Source organism: Dreissena polymorpha, chromosome 11 (genome assembly GCF_020536995.1).
Source record: "Dreissena polymorpha isolate Duluth1 chromosome 11, UMN_Dpol_1.0, whole genome shotgun sequence".
Lineage (NCBI taxonomy): Eukaryota > Metazoa > Mollusca > Bivalvia > Myida > Dreissenidae > Dreissena > Dreissena polymorpha.
The window spans coordinates 42983608-43000648 of record NC_068365.1 but is presented as its reverse complement, the minus strand read 5'-3'; positions in this window follow the sequence as shown (position 1 = coordinate 43000648).

Genomic DNA, 17041 nt, shown 5'->3' with positions numbered 1-17041 from the left:
TCACTGGTAAACCATTTTAAGACACGTCCTGTGTGGTTGCCCCGCTTCTCCGCCAAGGGTTTGCTGACAAGATACAAGAATCTTTATGTAACGTCGGATATGAACAACAGTAAACATAAGCTCATGAGCTATTTCCCTACAAACAAATGTATATGACCTAAAAGCTAAAAAAAGATTAAGCATATTATATAAGCATTTAAAGTACATGTTAAAGCGCATAGTTAAAGCACATAAAACACAAATTAAGTACAAGTGCACCTTAAGAGCATAATATTTTGCATGCAACAAACACAACATCTAAGAAAAAGGGTAATATACCTAAAATTACATTAAAGTTATCTTGCATGGTTAAATATTTACACATATACACATTTAAACACTAAAAACAAGCATAGCAGACCTTATATATATTTAAGATATTAAAGCAGGTATAACACATAAATACATGTTTAAAAGCATATTAGAGCATGTGAATAACAAATACATAGCACATATATACATATTTAAGACATTTTAAAGCACACAGGAAACGAAACATTAAGCACATAGATATGACTGGTTAAAAGCATAATAAGGAACATAAAACAATTAGTACACACAAACAACTAAGCAACTATTGGCAATAAGCTGAGCACTAAGAGTAACCTGAAGCAGGACAAACAAGGGGTTAACTGAAAAAGTATATAATATAAAATAAAATAAGCAGGACAACAAGAACAAGCAAAAACTCACACATGGCGCATTTGCATTTTGGACCTGTCCAGGTGCGGATCAGCCGCACAAAGTCTTTGTATTTGTCAACTGTGCGGAAGTCCTCTGGGAGGATGTTCCACACCTGGACAGCTTCAAAACGAAAGGAATTTTTGCTTGTTGTCCTTACTTGTGGCGTCTCTAGGATGTTTGAGTACCTGAAATAATAAGTAGAGGATTTGACTTTAACCAAGGAATTAAGATATTCTGGGGAAATATTGCGGATACATTTAAATGTTTCTGATGCAATGAGGCGTAACCTGTTTAAGTGAAGAGTAGTACTGTTAACCTTTTTAGAAGTGTATCATAACTTGATTCATAGTCATTAAAAACAATTTTTAGGGCTCTGAACTGCATCTTTTCTTGTTTCTCTGTGTTGGATTTACTACAAAAATGCCAGATTAGAGGACAATAGTTTAAGTTTGACCTGATAAATGATATAAAGATAATTAACCTAGTGCTTACATTCAGGAATTTGCTAAGTCTTTGGAGTACATTTAATTGTTTGGCTGCCTTTTTGCACAAATTTGTAACCTGGAGATCAAAGTTTAGCTGGTAATCAAGTTCCACACCTAAGAGTTTTACTTCTTATTCACATATAATTTCATTTTGACATATAGTAAATAATTTTACTTTTTTATTTGTCTTGTTACCTACACATATTGCCTAGAACTTACCGGGTTTGCTTGCATTTGGTTAATATTGAACCAGTGTATCAGGGATTTACTCTCTGATTCAATAGTTTTCTTAAAGGTATTTAAGTTTTTGTGACTGAAAGAGAATGTCATCTGCATAGTTATACAGGGTTGACTTTTCTATAAAATAAAAATATCATTGATAAAGATGTTGAAGATTAGAGGACCGAGTATAGAGCCTTGGGGCACTCCTTTAATGATTTATTGCCATTTACTTGTACAATTGTTTATTTTAACCCTTTGAGACCTGTTTGATAGATACATTAACATTAATTGACATGCATGCTCAGTTAAACCATAGGCCTTAGTTTAGTGGGAGATTGACCTTTATCTTTAATGGCGTTTGCTAGATTTGTGACTGGGGTTATAAGGCTATTTTGACCTGCTATGATTATTTTAGGAGGGATTGAGTCAACACCAGTAGCCTTTTTAGGATTTAGATTTTTTACACATTTACTTACACACTTTTCCGTAACCTTATTAAAGTAAAAAATATCGGCCTTAATTTTACTGTACATGGCGTTAATGCTAGGGTGTTTATCATTTACTGGGACTGTGTTTTCTATACCTATATTCTTAGCAATGATGATGAAAAATGTGTTTAAATTTTCTGCTTCCTGGTGTTGATCAGAAATCAGTGTATTATTTTCAGTGTTTGTAAGGATAATTTGACTGTCTGATTTCTGTGTTGACTTTTGGGATAGGAAGGGTTTTATAGTGGGCCAGAAGTCTTTGGATTTGGGCCCCCATCATATCATAGACTGAGATGGTCTCTCGTTTTGACCTTGTTATAAGATTTCTAAGTTTAGTGTATTGTAACCAATTTTCGCTTGACTTATGTTTCTGATACTTTTTTTGGCTTCCCGGGTTTTGTGTATAATCTTTCGGTATTGGGAGCAGAGCTCCAGATAAGGATTTAGTCATTTAGTCAAAAGGGTATATTACCCCCTGATATTATTGTTAAAGCGTATTTTACTCCTTTGTTTCATCCATAAAGGATACTTGGGAATATTGAGGGGTATTTTCTATTTACACAGATAACTGATATATTACATGGCGTGTTTAATCTTGAAATATTATTATTGGTTATTTATATAAATAGATGCTAAGGAAAGAAGTTAAAATGATGATATGAACAGACTTTCTTTAAAATACTTTAATCGATTAAAAATACGTGCCAAGATTTTTATTGCGTAATGTGACGTACCGGGCTGATTTTTAATGCGTTTTTTGTTTTAATTTTTTCAATGCGTAAATACGCAGATAGGCATTTTATCTGGAGCTCTGATTGGGAGTTCATGTATGGTGTGTGTGTGTGTGTGTGTGAGGGGGGGGGGGGGGGGTGTTCTTGGGGACCTACAAAGATATCGTCTTCCCGCTCCTAGCGCGCTGCGCCGCCGTTATGGTCGCTCTAGTCGTCACCAGCCGTCGACGCCAACCCCAGACCAGTTTCCTCAGCACGTTTAGCGTACCGAGTACCGTTGTCCTGAGATAGTCCATATGAACGGACTCCCAGAGCCCTTGATAATTTTTGCTATGGCGGTTCTGGCAGTCCATATACACCCCTTCATAAACATGGGTGCAGTTCAGCGCAGCGAATCCGTGCGCTTCACTAAACAGACGTCGTTCGAGACAAATTGAGGATAATAATGAATTAACTTCATAAACATGTTAAATTTACCTGAATGGCAACCTACGGATGTTATCCTTTGCATGCATCCTATAAAAACACGACGAGGTTTCAACACACTTTTCTCGCAGACATGTTTATGTTTAAATTTGAAACAGTGTATTCTGTATCGAATACCACATCGTTATCGACTTAATAGGCTGGAGCACATAACCCGACGTGCAAAATATTGGTGTACTGCGACCTAACCAATATTGGGTCAATTTTCCAATATGGCGGATACAGCATACAAAACAAAACCTAAGTCAATAACATCAATGATTTCTTGCTTTAATGGTACCATTTAGATAAGTTTGTGGTTTAGATAGGTAAACTTTAATAAGTTCTTGCAGTTTCAGTGTTCCTTAACCCTTGCATTGTTGATAATATTTTGCACCCATGAACAAGAGAGAGCGCATTGCAACTCTCAGCCTAAGCTGAGCGTTGAATTATTGCAACTAGTCCTGAGACACTTCAATTATCTTCATAGAGCCACCCCATCGAAGTCTTGATCTGCATAGCTGCTTCAGGTCCGCTCCGCCCGTCCTCTACGCTGCCAATTCCGCTGACAAGCTATTCTCAGCCCTCTTCCGATGATTAAGTGAGACCACTATCTACTTACGGACCGTTAGCACTCCACTTGGCGATTCTTCGGAGAAGTCTTAAAGAAAATCTGTGAGTGACTCTCGCCCCGGTCGCGACGTGCACGCTCCAGCTGCTGGCCGAGAATTCTATATAAGTAGACCATTTTTTGCATAAATCTATCTTAAGGAGAAATCTGGAGAAAGTTGAAGAATCACGATTCAATGTGCATCGTTTTCGCTGTTATATGACGGTGTATAGGCGTGTTTCTTGCAGTCTGTTATATGACGGTGTATAGGCGTGTTCCTTGCAGTTTGTAGTGTTCATCTCCAGAGTAACCGATCATTTTATAGAACATCAATACAAAGCTGCCATAATAAGTATCCATATACGTAGTAAGCAATGAAGATATAGTATGCATGCGGTAAGCAATCAAGTTTAAGTAATCATACAGTAAGTAATTAAGATTTAGTATCCATACAATAAGCAATCAATACAATGGCATCTATATAATAAGTAATCAATGCATACAATCCATTCACTAAACAATTAAAACAACAAAGTATTCATGCAATCAACAATCCAAACAAATATCAATCTGGACATATCCATACAATCAGTAATCAAGACATAGAATCCATACAATTAGCAATCTAGACATAGAACCCATACAGTCAGTTATCGAGACAAAAAATCCATACAATTAGCAATCTAGAGTCTAGCAATCTAGAGTAATCAGTTTTGATTACATTCTGCCTACTGAACCCTCGTTCACAACAACAACAACAACAACAACCTTTATTAGCATATAAGCATAATACAATGCTTTTTTGCCACAAAACAGAAAGTTACGCAGTGTGTGTGTTAAACATACATTGATTCAATATTCAATAAGAGAAGTTTACAAAAAAACAGTAGTACGTACAGCAGTAATCAATATAATTATATCATCAACTTTAATACGAGGAAAATGTAGAATTATTTTAATTATACAAACATATTCAATGAAAAAAATTAAATAAAAAATAACATGGCTATGTCTTGTAGAAGTTAACAATTATAACTGATTGTCTATATTATTACGCATTTCATTAGCATTGAAAATATATTTAGCAAGGCTTATTATGTCTCTTTTATTTGCCGACTGCATTAGAAAGTCAAATTTATTGAACGTTGGCCACCTTTGAAAATATGATTTTAAATGTTTCTTTCTAATTTCTCTATATAAAGGACAAACAAGTAGAAAGTGATACTCGTTTTCTATAGCGTGTCCGTTGCAAAACTTACATTTTCTATTATCGCGTAGTATGTTATTATAACGACCTCTTTCGATTTCTAATCTATGTGACGATAATCGAAATCGTGTAAGTGATGTTTTGTATTTCTTATTTGTTATAAAATCAAGATATGGTTCTAACTCAAAAGTGTTTTTAAATCTACAATAGCTCATGAGTCTAGGGGAATTATTTATTTCACTATACCAGCTTTGTTTGTAATTATCTAATAAACGTTGTTTAATTGTATTGTAGATGAATGTTTGATCGGTTTGATTTATGATAGTTGTTTGATCCGCCCATATATTGCTTAACCCAAGCTCGTCAAGAGTGTTTCTTATGTGTGACGCCCAATTTCGATGGTTGTATGTGATATTTTGTTGTGCATCGTTAAATATCACAGAGTATATTGTTTTTGTGATACTGTTATCACTTGATTTAAGTATTTTTAACCAATAGCGGAATATTTGTAATTTGCGTATTATGTATAGCGGGTATCGTCCTAATTCTCCGTACATACCAGCTAGATTTGTAGATTTGTTTACTTTTAAGATTTTTCGAAGTAGTTTTGTATGTATTATTTCGATTTCTTTACCTTTCGTAAATCCCCATACTTCTGCTGAATAGTGTAGGGCTGGGGTGACTAGTTTATCAAATAGGTTTAATTGTTCGCGTGTTGAGAATTCGTATTGATTAATAATAGTGAAAAGTTTATGTAGAGATCTATTTCCACGTTCTGCTAGTGTTTGGGCTGTTTTATACCAGTTACCATTCTTAAATAGTGTTATACCTAAGTACTTGAAAGATGTCACTATTTCTAATAATTCCCCGTAGAGGTAAAAGTTATAATTTGTATGGCGATTACTTTTTTCAAAGATCAAGACCTTTGTTTTACGTGTATTAATTTTAAGTTGAGATACTATGCAGTAATTTTCAATGTCATTCAACATTGATTGTAATGATGTTGGTGATGTCGAAAATAGAACTTGATCATCTGCGTATGTTAACAAGAAAAACTTAATGTCGTTAATCGTTATAATTCCTTCTATGTTTGAGTTTATGTTCTCTACCATATCATTGACGAACATTAAAAAAAGTATGCTTGAACACGGGTCTCCTTGTTTTACTCCTGTATTAGATATTATATGATCGGATATTTGTGATTTCATTTTAACGGCTGCCTTAACAGAAGTATACATAGCTCGAAACGCGGATACAAATTTGGTACTAATTTTTTGCGATATCAGTTTTTGCCATAATAGTGCACGGTTTATGCTATCATAGCATTTAGCATAATCAATAAAAATGCAGTATAATTTTTGGCCCGAATTTAGTACTTTATTTATTAGACTGTTTAGTATAAAAATACAATCTACAGTACTTTTGCCTTTTTGATAACCGTATTGGAATTCAGATATTGATTTGTTCGATTCGCACCATTTGGTTAGTCGGTTTAATAACACTTGTGAATAAATCTTTGATATTATATTATTTAGGGTTATTCCGCGATAGTTTTCTGCTTGATTTGGGTCACCACTTTTATAAATTGGTGTAATGTAACCTAGTCCCCAATCTTTCGGGTAATTTCCACTTTCAAATATGTTATTGAATATATGTGTCAGATGTGGTTTTATGATGGTGTATGAAGCTTTGATTAGTTCAGCTGGTATCTGATCCGGCCCGCTTGATTTTCCGTTGTGTTGTGTTGATAATGCTTGTTGTATTTCATTCTCTGTTATCGGGGAGTCAAGAAAATCATTTGTTTCGCTGTTGCTAGTGTTGTCATGAATATTGTCAATGTTTTCATTGGACATGTCGTTTATATCATTACTATATAAATTATTGAAATGTTCATACATGTTTTCTATATTGATGTTGTCGGGAATACTCGCGTGTTGTTTATGACATTTTTTAATATTTTTCCAAAAAAAATTAGGCTGTGTTTTAGCTATATTAGTTAACCGTGCCCCTTCTACGACTCTATAGCGGTGTTTTGCTTTTCGTCTTACATCGTTATATTTTGTTCTGTGCTGAATAAAATTGTGTCTGTTTGCATCAGTTTTACTTTTATTGAAAGCATTTTTTGCGTGTTTGAAATTGTCTTTTGCATTTTTACAGGTTGAATCGAACCATTGTGGGTTTTTATGTTGCCTGTTGTGCGAATTTATTTTTATTACTTTGCCGAATATGCATGCACTGTTTTCTTGAAGATATTTAGTCAAAATACTAGTTTTCTCATCTACCGTTTTATTTTCATCAAACAATGTATTTAAGTTTTGAATTGTATTTTTTATTAACGTATTAAATTAATTAATTTTAGATTCGTCATACACTACTTTTTTTAGTTTCTGTTGTATTAGATTCATTAATATTAAATGGTGTCTTTTTGGTGTGATTTTTCATATTTAAACTAAAATATAGAGCTGCATGGTCAGAAAATTCTGTCCAGTCTAGAACTTCAAATTCTTTAACAAAATTCCGATCGAGCGAATCCTTTTGCATTAATAAATAATCCGTTACACTGAGGCCACGTGATGAACTGAAAGTGTAATTCCCATGTTTATCTTGCGCTAATCGACCGTTGGCAGTAATGTGACTGGTGATTTTGCACATGGAGATCAAAGCGCGACCTTGAATGTCAATCACGTGATCTTGATTCATGCGTTTAGGAAAACTCGTGGGCGTAAAGTAAGAGTTGTTTGTATTTAAAGTGGTATCGCCATCTAAATGTTTGTCATATTCTAATATGTCTGATAAATTCCCAGTTCTTGAGTTTAAATCTCCAACAATGTATGTAAGGCCTAAATTACAATATTTTTCGATGCCTTTTTCTAATTCCTCAAAAAAATCAAAATCTTTGTCTTTTAATACTTTTGAAGTGATAGGTGGAATGTATGTACAACATAAGTATACATTTTTATCAAAATCAAACAGTGATTGATCTAATTTCAACCATACTATTCCATAATTATCTTTTTCTGCAACAGTTATTTTATTTTTAAATGTTGTTTTATAATAAATTGAAATACCTCCGGCTTGACGACCTTTTTTAATCCTATATGATTTATGTCCATAAATGTGTTCACTAAGATAGTTTTGAATTTCGATGTTTGTTGATTGCGTTTTGCTTGTCCAAGTTTCACTTAATACCACAAGGTCGTAATCGCTGATTAATTGTAGAAAGTCACAGTCATTTATTTTATTTTTCAATTGAGTCCGTTCACATTCCACGAGATGATTTTGAACTTCTCAGTGTCCTACATATTAACTTCCCGGAAGTTCCCGTCCGCTCCTCTGGATAGTAGTTTCGGTCCCGCCGATTTTGTTGTTCTACCGGCTGCTCGTTCCCGGTCTACCAAGTGCTGCTTGTTGCGTCTTTTCTCTAGGGTCCCCCTCGTTTGTTGGATACCGATGCCTTGATGGAGTGCTTTCAGGTCTTGGCTCCGCTCAATTGCTGTTTTTCGCACCAGCTCTCGATCTTCGTAAAGATGGAATTTTGCTACAATAGGTCTCGTTTTAGATGGTTTACTCTGACCTATTCTGTGTACTCTGTCAAGGATGATATTTTTGTCGATGTGGAGAACTTCTTTAATGAGCGTTTTAATAATTTCGTCACAGTTTTCTTGGCTTGACGTTTCCGCAATACCATGAAACAGAAGATTTTCACGTAAGCTATGAAATTCAAGTTTGTCGGTAGCTTCATCAATCTGGGTGATTTTTTTGTCATATGTGTGTAGTGTATCTTCGATTTTCGTCACCTTTTCATGAAAATCTTTGATTTGGTTTTTCGACTCCGTCAACGTTTTCTTTGTCATTTCAAATTGTTCGATAAAGAAATTTAGACTTGTTTCAATGGAATTTCCTTTTTCTTCGAGAAATTCAACTCTTTTGATCATTTTGTTCATGCACTCTTCAATTTTATCGATTTTTGATACTTGCGTTTTGATCTTTTTCACGTCCTCGATCATTTCGGATGCCCACATCGGAGGTACCTGACTGCCTTGACTGAAAGTCCCAAATTGATTGCAGGGAGGGGATGCGATTCCAAATTGCGTTCCGTATTGTGGTGCTCCCGGAAAATTCATATTCCAATTATATTCAGGGATATGATATTGCGAACTGTTAACTGTGCTACCAAATGTAAAATGCGTTGGCGTAGTTGACCTGTTTACACGTTTCGCTTCGTCGTCGTTGTTCACAATCAACTGTAGACACTGGGGATACTAACAAACTTTTGGCAGCTTCTGCTGATGCTGGATAGGAATGGACATTTTTAATTGCCAAATTTGCAGCAGAGTGAATGTCAGTCACTGACTTGTTTCCAGAATTATGGCTGGCTCTTGCAAAATTAACAAAGCAGGCAGTTCAGACTGTGAGCCTTCAATTCCTACAGTACCTAAGTAGTCAGAGACAGTGTCAATGTCTGAGTGTATTTATGGGACTGGGATCACCGAGTCTTTTTTCAGGATATTGCAACCTACAGTGAACGTGTTGGAATTCTGCACCTTAATGCATAGGTCACAGTACATTGATTTTGATTCATTCTCAACGCGAAGCCAATTATTATCAACTTTCCATGACTCTTGGAATGCTCTAGTTTTTTGTGTTTTATTTTTTTTGTTTGTTTGTTCAGACTCATTTTCGGTCAAAGGACGCTTTAAGGTTAAAGAAGTTATGTAAGTGACTGTTCGGACAAAGTGGTTACTTCCATTTATATAGTAGACGACATGAATTAGTCTTCCTATGCGTTACAAATTCGTAACTTTAAGTAAACTTTAATTGCAATTAAACCGCGCGTGTTTTTCACGTTTTCCTTTGATTAAAATACGCCGCTGTTAGTTAGCATAGTGTGTGAGTAAAACGATCAAATTAATTAATTATCACCTTTTCATTTCAATCGAAAATCGGCAGAAAGTTGTAACACCAACGACATAGAACTAATTATTTAATTATCACGCTTTAATTTAGATCGATAGTCAGCTTGGAAATAATTAATATATTGTCACGCTTATTTTCATTTTTAATCTTATAATACGACATTTGCGACCGGCCGCTTTTTTGTTTGCAGACGACAATATTAACTGTGTATTCAAAGCTCCACCCATTTTACGTTTCATTCAACAACGTCATTTCATGTGTAAGCGAGCTCAGTTTTGATTGGCCAGCTACCATGTGCACTTCAATAACAATAAGGTCAAGCGATGTCTCGATACAGGTGCAGACCGGTTTTCGTTCACTGTTCAAATTGCGAATACTTTCATTGAAACAAAGAGAAAAATATAGAAAACCAGTTTCGGGTTAAAATGGCGGCTGTTTTCAATGAAAATTTTACGAGATTTTAGCATTTTCGCAAATCGGATTTTTCTTTAGCCAAAGTCTCAATATTTTCGCAAATGGCTCAAGTGGCGAACGACAGCGCGAGCCCTGTAGACATAGAATCCATACAGTCAGTTATCAAGACATAAAATCCATACACTCAGTTATCAAGACAAAGAAACCATACAATTAGCAATGTATACCTAGAATCCATGCAATCAGTAATCAAGACATAGAATCCATACAGTCAGTTGTCAAGACATAGAATACATACAATTAGCAATCTAGACAAAGAATCCATGCAATTAGCAATCTAGACATATAATCCATACAATGAGCGTTCTAGACATAGAACCCATACAGTCAGCTATCAAGACAAAAATCCATACAATTAGCAATCTAGACATAGAATCCATACAGTGAGTTGTCAAGACATAGAATCCATTCAATAAGCAATCTATACATAGAATCCATACAGTCAGTTATCAAGACATAAAATCCATGCAGTCAGTTTTCTAGACATAGGATACATACAATTAGCAATCCAGACATAGAATCCATACAGTAAATTAAGACACAGAATCAATACAATTAGCGTTCTAAACATAGAACCCATACAGTCATGTATCAATACATATACCGGTAATCCATACAATGCGCAATCTACACATAGAAACCATGCCGTTAGTTATCTAGACATAGAATCCATACATGATGATGTGACACTTATATTCCATTTAGTGATATACTGGTATCGTCATCTGTTTTTAAGTAACGGGATTAATTTATTAGAGAACACAGATTCGGGGAATAGCCATGCATCGTTAAAACCGGTTTGGTTAAATAAGTCCCGTACGTTCGATGACCAATTGTTTGTGTTATTTTTGCGTTCAATTTCTAATCTATGTGATAGTAAAATGTGTTTTAGGATACAATAAGCCTGTTTTACTGTCACTAATTTTATAAAGTATTTCACGCTCCCGACATATATGTCTGAATACAAGGGGAATCTACCAACTATAGCGATAATGAGTTGGTTGACATCTTTACATTAAATATTGTTTTACAAAATGTACGATGAACGCGCTCAATGTTTTCCGCTTTCATCAATCCCCCCAACCTCGCGCTTATAGTTTAAAATTGATGATACATATGCGTTAAGTTAATTCAACATTATATTTATAGGTACGTTCATGTCTTTTGTTAGAGAGAACAAAGAATACTTATACATAGAAGACAAAGAATCCGAACACTCAGAATTATCGATCATGAAGACCAAGTATGAATGATATTACCGGAGTATGTATTAAACATAGATAAAACATTGAACGATTACTTCCCAGGTGACCGATTAAAGCATTACATTGAACTGCGAGGAATGCGACCCGATATTCTTAAGGACATTGATATTTGTTTTATGCACTTGTTCTGGTACTGTCCATATTCCCAATAAATCGTTTATTTTGTTCTTGAGACTATTAATAAGAGAAGACCAAGCTTAACTATTGATAAAACATGTCAAGATCTAATACCTGGATTCACGACCCCAAACATGAATGATTTAAACATTGTGTGTCTAGAAATTAAACGGTATATTTTTCATTGTCAGAAGAAAGAAAGAATCCTCTCAAATTTTGCGGTTGTAAATATCATGAAACACAATTTCGAAATATATAAAACTACATATATCACAGAAGATGAATTACGAGACTGGTCCCTTATAAACATATTTGTATACATCCCCCATTATGATAACACTAATTATTTATAACACATAATTTAAATACAATAGATTTTGTTAAATCGCTAAATATTTTGCGAAGTGTGCATTTTTAATCTATTTTACATTTTGAAATTCAGCACCTAAGTAACCTTTTTAATGTGAAATATATTTCAGACAAAAGATATACACGACTACAACTAAAGTCGTATAATATGTATGAGCAAATTAGTTGGTATAGTGCTAAAAATATTAAAACATACACATTGTATATGAATTTATGTTTTATAACTTCATGTAAGCTGTACTCAAATAGCTGTACTTTAAATACTCTGTAAATAACATGCTTGAATGTATGTATGTTGTATCTTACGACGAAAAGAATTGTTTATGTACCCATCTTATAGCTGTTCTTAAAATATTATGTAAAGTATATGCTTGTATGTATATCTGTAATATCTTACGAAGAAAATAAAAACTTGAATAAATCCAGTTTAAGTCGGAGTAGAATCGCATTACGTCGAACATAAGGTACATGTAAACTACATTCAACGGTTGTACACTTACAATGACCAATCATTATTTTCTTAAATCTGTCTTTAACACTAGACACTTCCTCATGATATTTCCGTTAAGTAGCCTACGGCCATCATTTCGCTTACTAGCAATGATCGATATACTGGCATGGTCAATAAAATGCACTCTTTAACGGTCTCTACTTTTACGTGTTATGCACCAGCCTTTAACGGTCTCTACTTTTACGTGTTATGCACCAGCCTTTAACGGTCTCTACTTTTACGTGTTATGCACCAGCCTTTAACGGTCTCTACTTTTACGTGTTATGCACCAGCCTTTAACGGTCTCTACTTTTACGTGTTATGCACCGGCCTTTAACGGTCTCTACTTTTACGTGTTATGCACCAGCCTTTTAAATACGAGTCGCCCTCTGGGGAAACGGGTTCGTGTAAATGTCGCCTCAGCTTAGACTGTGCAGTCAGCACAGCTTATTCATGGGCGACACTTTCCGCTGTTGTGGTATTTTTCGGTTAAAGGAAGTCTTTTTTTAGCGAATATCCAGTATACGCGGAAAGTTTCGTCCCAGATTAGCCGATGCGGGCTGCACAGGCTTATATGTGACGACACGAAACGCTCATGCGTTAAATCCAGAATAAAGATCATATTACAATGGTCAGTATGACACAGAGTACGTGTGCATTTTACAAGGAATACTCTGAATATAATGTGAAGCTCTCTACGAAGAAACTGCCAATAACATCCATTCATACTGACAAATATGTGCCACCATATGTCAACTAATTGGAAATAAAAACTCTTCATATTTATTAAATGTTGTACACATGAGATCAAAGATCTATCAATTAATAGACCTCTGATTAAATGAATAATAATAAGTAAATGTCAAACGCAGATACTTTGTGGCCATCTCAACCACAACTATCAGGGTCATGTTCGACTTGCACAAGCAGTAAAATCTATTACGGTACATTATGACCGACACTCAAAAATGTTTATGGCTAACAAATGACTGACGACTGACAACAGGTACGCTCATTAACTCATTACATGCCTTCAACTACAAAAACTTTAAAATAGTTGCGCTTTTCGCTGATTTGCTCGACAGCTTTGAAAAGACGAGACTCACATTATATAGACAAATAAACGATACCAATAAAAATAGATCTACTTTATTGTTTTTGTACCAAACACATTTTCCAAAAATAAAACAGAACAGAACAGGAAGTTTATTAATATAACTTGAACATTTACAGTTCATCGTTACATATACAAAACTGACAATATATAAGCAATAAGCACATGCATAGTAATGCGAAAGTGACCAAACTAGTACATAAAAAGGTGTTAAAAATGCACTAAGGCCATCGAATTACTCGACGTTTGCATTCAATGTATCAGTTCTCATTTTAAAAGCATTTTTACAATATATCGCTAGTTTATTTAGGACTTTGGTTTTAATTTTTGTTAACAAAAGAATAAATGTATGCATACTAGGTCGGTTATAATAGAATTTGTCAATATACATTTTTCTTATATCTGTATAAAGAGGACATACAGTTACAAAATGGTATTCGTCTTCAATATCATTTGAGTTACATATATTACATTTGCGTTCGTTTTTAGGAATATTTGTATGTCTCCCAGATTCAATTGTTAACATGTGGGACGAAAGTCTTAATTTTGATATGTATTTTCTTAAATTAAAGTTTTGGATTATGTTAAGGTAATCATATAGTTCAAATCGATGTTTCAATTCTTTGTATAAAGTTAATGAACTTTTAACGTTTAAATGTTTTAGCCACAAACCTATGTATATGTTAATTAGTCTATTTTTAAATATAGGAATACATACATTTGCATTTACTGATTCTGGGTACATCCAGACATCTACAAAACCAGTGTTTTGAAGTAAGTCTCGTACTTTAGTTCCAATTGTTACATCGTATTATATTTTCAGCACCATTTCTCATATAACATAGTGTACTATAAAATATACAATTAGTTTGTTTAACAGTATACAATTTTATGAAATGTTTTATAATTCGTACGTAGCGATTTATATATAATGGGTATCGCCCTAGTTCCCCCTACACAGCTGAATTAGCGGTACTCATTTTGACACCCAGTATTCGTTTCAAAAATCTTCTGTGAACTCTTTCAATATCATCAGCATTTACAAACCCCCAAACCTCACACGCATAACACAGTATTGAAGTAACATAAGAATCGAACAAATTTAACATTATTTTAACAGGAACATGCATGTCTTTGGGGATTGCAAAAAGCGACCCCATAGCCTTTAAGCCTTTATCGGATAAAGCTTGAGTAGTTTGTATAAATGATCCACCACTTGAAAGTACAATGCCGAGATAGTTAAATGATTGAACCATTTCTATTTGCTCATTGTTATAAAAAATTGGCTCGTTCTGTGAATTATTTCCTCCCTTTTTATATATGACCACTTTTGTTTTTTCTACATTGACTTTTAACTTCCATCGTTCACAATATTCGTATAGATTATCTAAAGATTTTTGCAATCCTTTTGGTGTTTCTGAAAAAATTACAACATCGTCTGCAAACAATAACAAATAAATAGATAGCTGGTCCAACGTGATCATGTTTTCATTGTTATTACTCAAAAAGAGTTCGATGTCGTTAGCGAAAAGAGAAAATAGTATAGGTGAGATTGTCTCCCCTTGCAATAATCCAACTTCGCCATTAAAGGGATCTTTTCACGGTTTGGTAATTTGACTAAATTGAAAAAAGTTGTTTCAGATTTCAATTTCAGATTCAGAATTTTCGTTTTAGTTATGATATTTGTAAGGAAACAGTATTACTGAACATTTACCATAGTCCAATATAGCCATTTTATGTATCTTTTGACGATTTGAAAACCTAAAAATTATAAAGCGTTGCAACGCGAAACGATTGAATAATTTGGAGAGTTCTGTTGTTGTCGTTTAAATTTACGAAACTACGAAGATTGCTTATATAAGGTATAAAATACTAAATCTGTGTATATCCGGCGGAATAGCCGAGAGGGCCAATGCGCTTTTACTTCAGACTTACTCCAGGACTCCGGGGGTCACTGGTTCGAGCCCTGATACCGGCTACTTATTTTTCCTTTTTTAAATTTTATTCTTGATTTTTTACTGGAGCTTTTAAGATCCAGTGTTTACATTTATCAATATAAAGAATTTAATGACAAACTTCAAATTATGCCAAAATCTGTGAAAAGGCCCCTTTAAAGAAATCCGACAACGTCCCCATATGTCTTACACATAATTTCACTTCATCATAATAGAACGAATAATTTTTAACAATCTACCGTTTATTCCGCTTTTAATAAGCTTGTACCATAGTCCGTTTCGATATATTGAATCATAACATTTCATAAGGTCGATATAGCAACAGTATAGTTTCTTTTTAGTACTGAGTTGTTTATCTATAAAAGCCTTTAGTAGGAAAATAGCATCCACAGTGCTATAATTGGTTTTGAATCCAAACTGAGCGTCTGTGAGCGTATCATTTACAATAGCCCACTTTTTAAGCCGTTCATTTATTACTACTGTGAACAGTTTGGCGAAACAGCTCCAGTAGACAAGAGCGATACTTACCTTATCTGTTGCGGTGAAACTAAACTCTTGCTTACATTTTATATTTGTCAAAAACAAAAGTTGATTAATGTGTAAACTGCCCCCGGCATTTGTAGCAGTATAATTAAAAAAACAACAACACCGCAACACGACCGCTGGGAAATACTATTAAAACCCCTGTTCATATTGATCATTTATACTCAAGGTATGAAACACACTTTAAACCAAATGGTGTACGAGTGTGCAGCCCCGTTTTTTAAAATTATATTTTAACTGTGCAGGCTAATCAGGGACGACACTTTCCGATTTTTTGGTATTGTGCGTGCAATGGAAGTCTCTTCTAAACGAAAATCGTTGCTGACTGCAGTCTTATTTTTGACGAAACTTTACGCACATTCATGAAGCCTTGTTTCCCGGAGCGAATTTTCTCGTCAATGTCATAATATTGATTTGAGCATATTTTAACACAAACCAACCATCAAAGCGACCTAGGGTCATGTAGGGCGATTAGTTAATAGCAAAGTACCGCGGGGTACTTTAGTTTGGTTGCTAACGGATGCGATGTCTATTTGCAACACATTGGCGACATAGTCTAGTGTCAAAGGTTCGAGTCCACCACTCAACTGTAAAAACCGTTAATACAATATACATTTACCATTTCTAATTGGTTGGTTCGGACGAATATTGAAGTGTGTGTGTTTGTTTGTTAAAATAACGCACAAAGCTCGCTTTGTCTGGAAAAAGTGTTAAAGATATGGGCCTTGCTATTGGAAAACGGGGTTTAATTCATGTGCGTAAAGTGTCGTTCCCCAATAGCCTGTGAAGTCCGCACATGCAGGATTTTCACTGAACAGAGACCTTCTTTTAAATGAAAAGTACAACACAAGCGGAAAAGTCGCCTC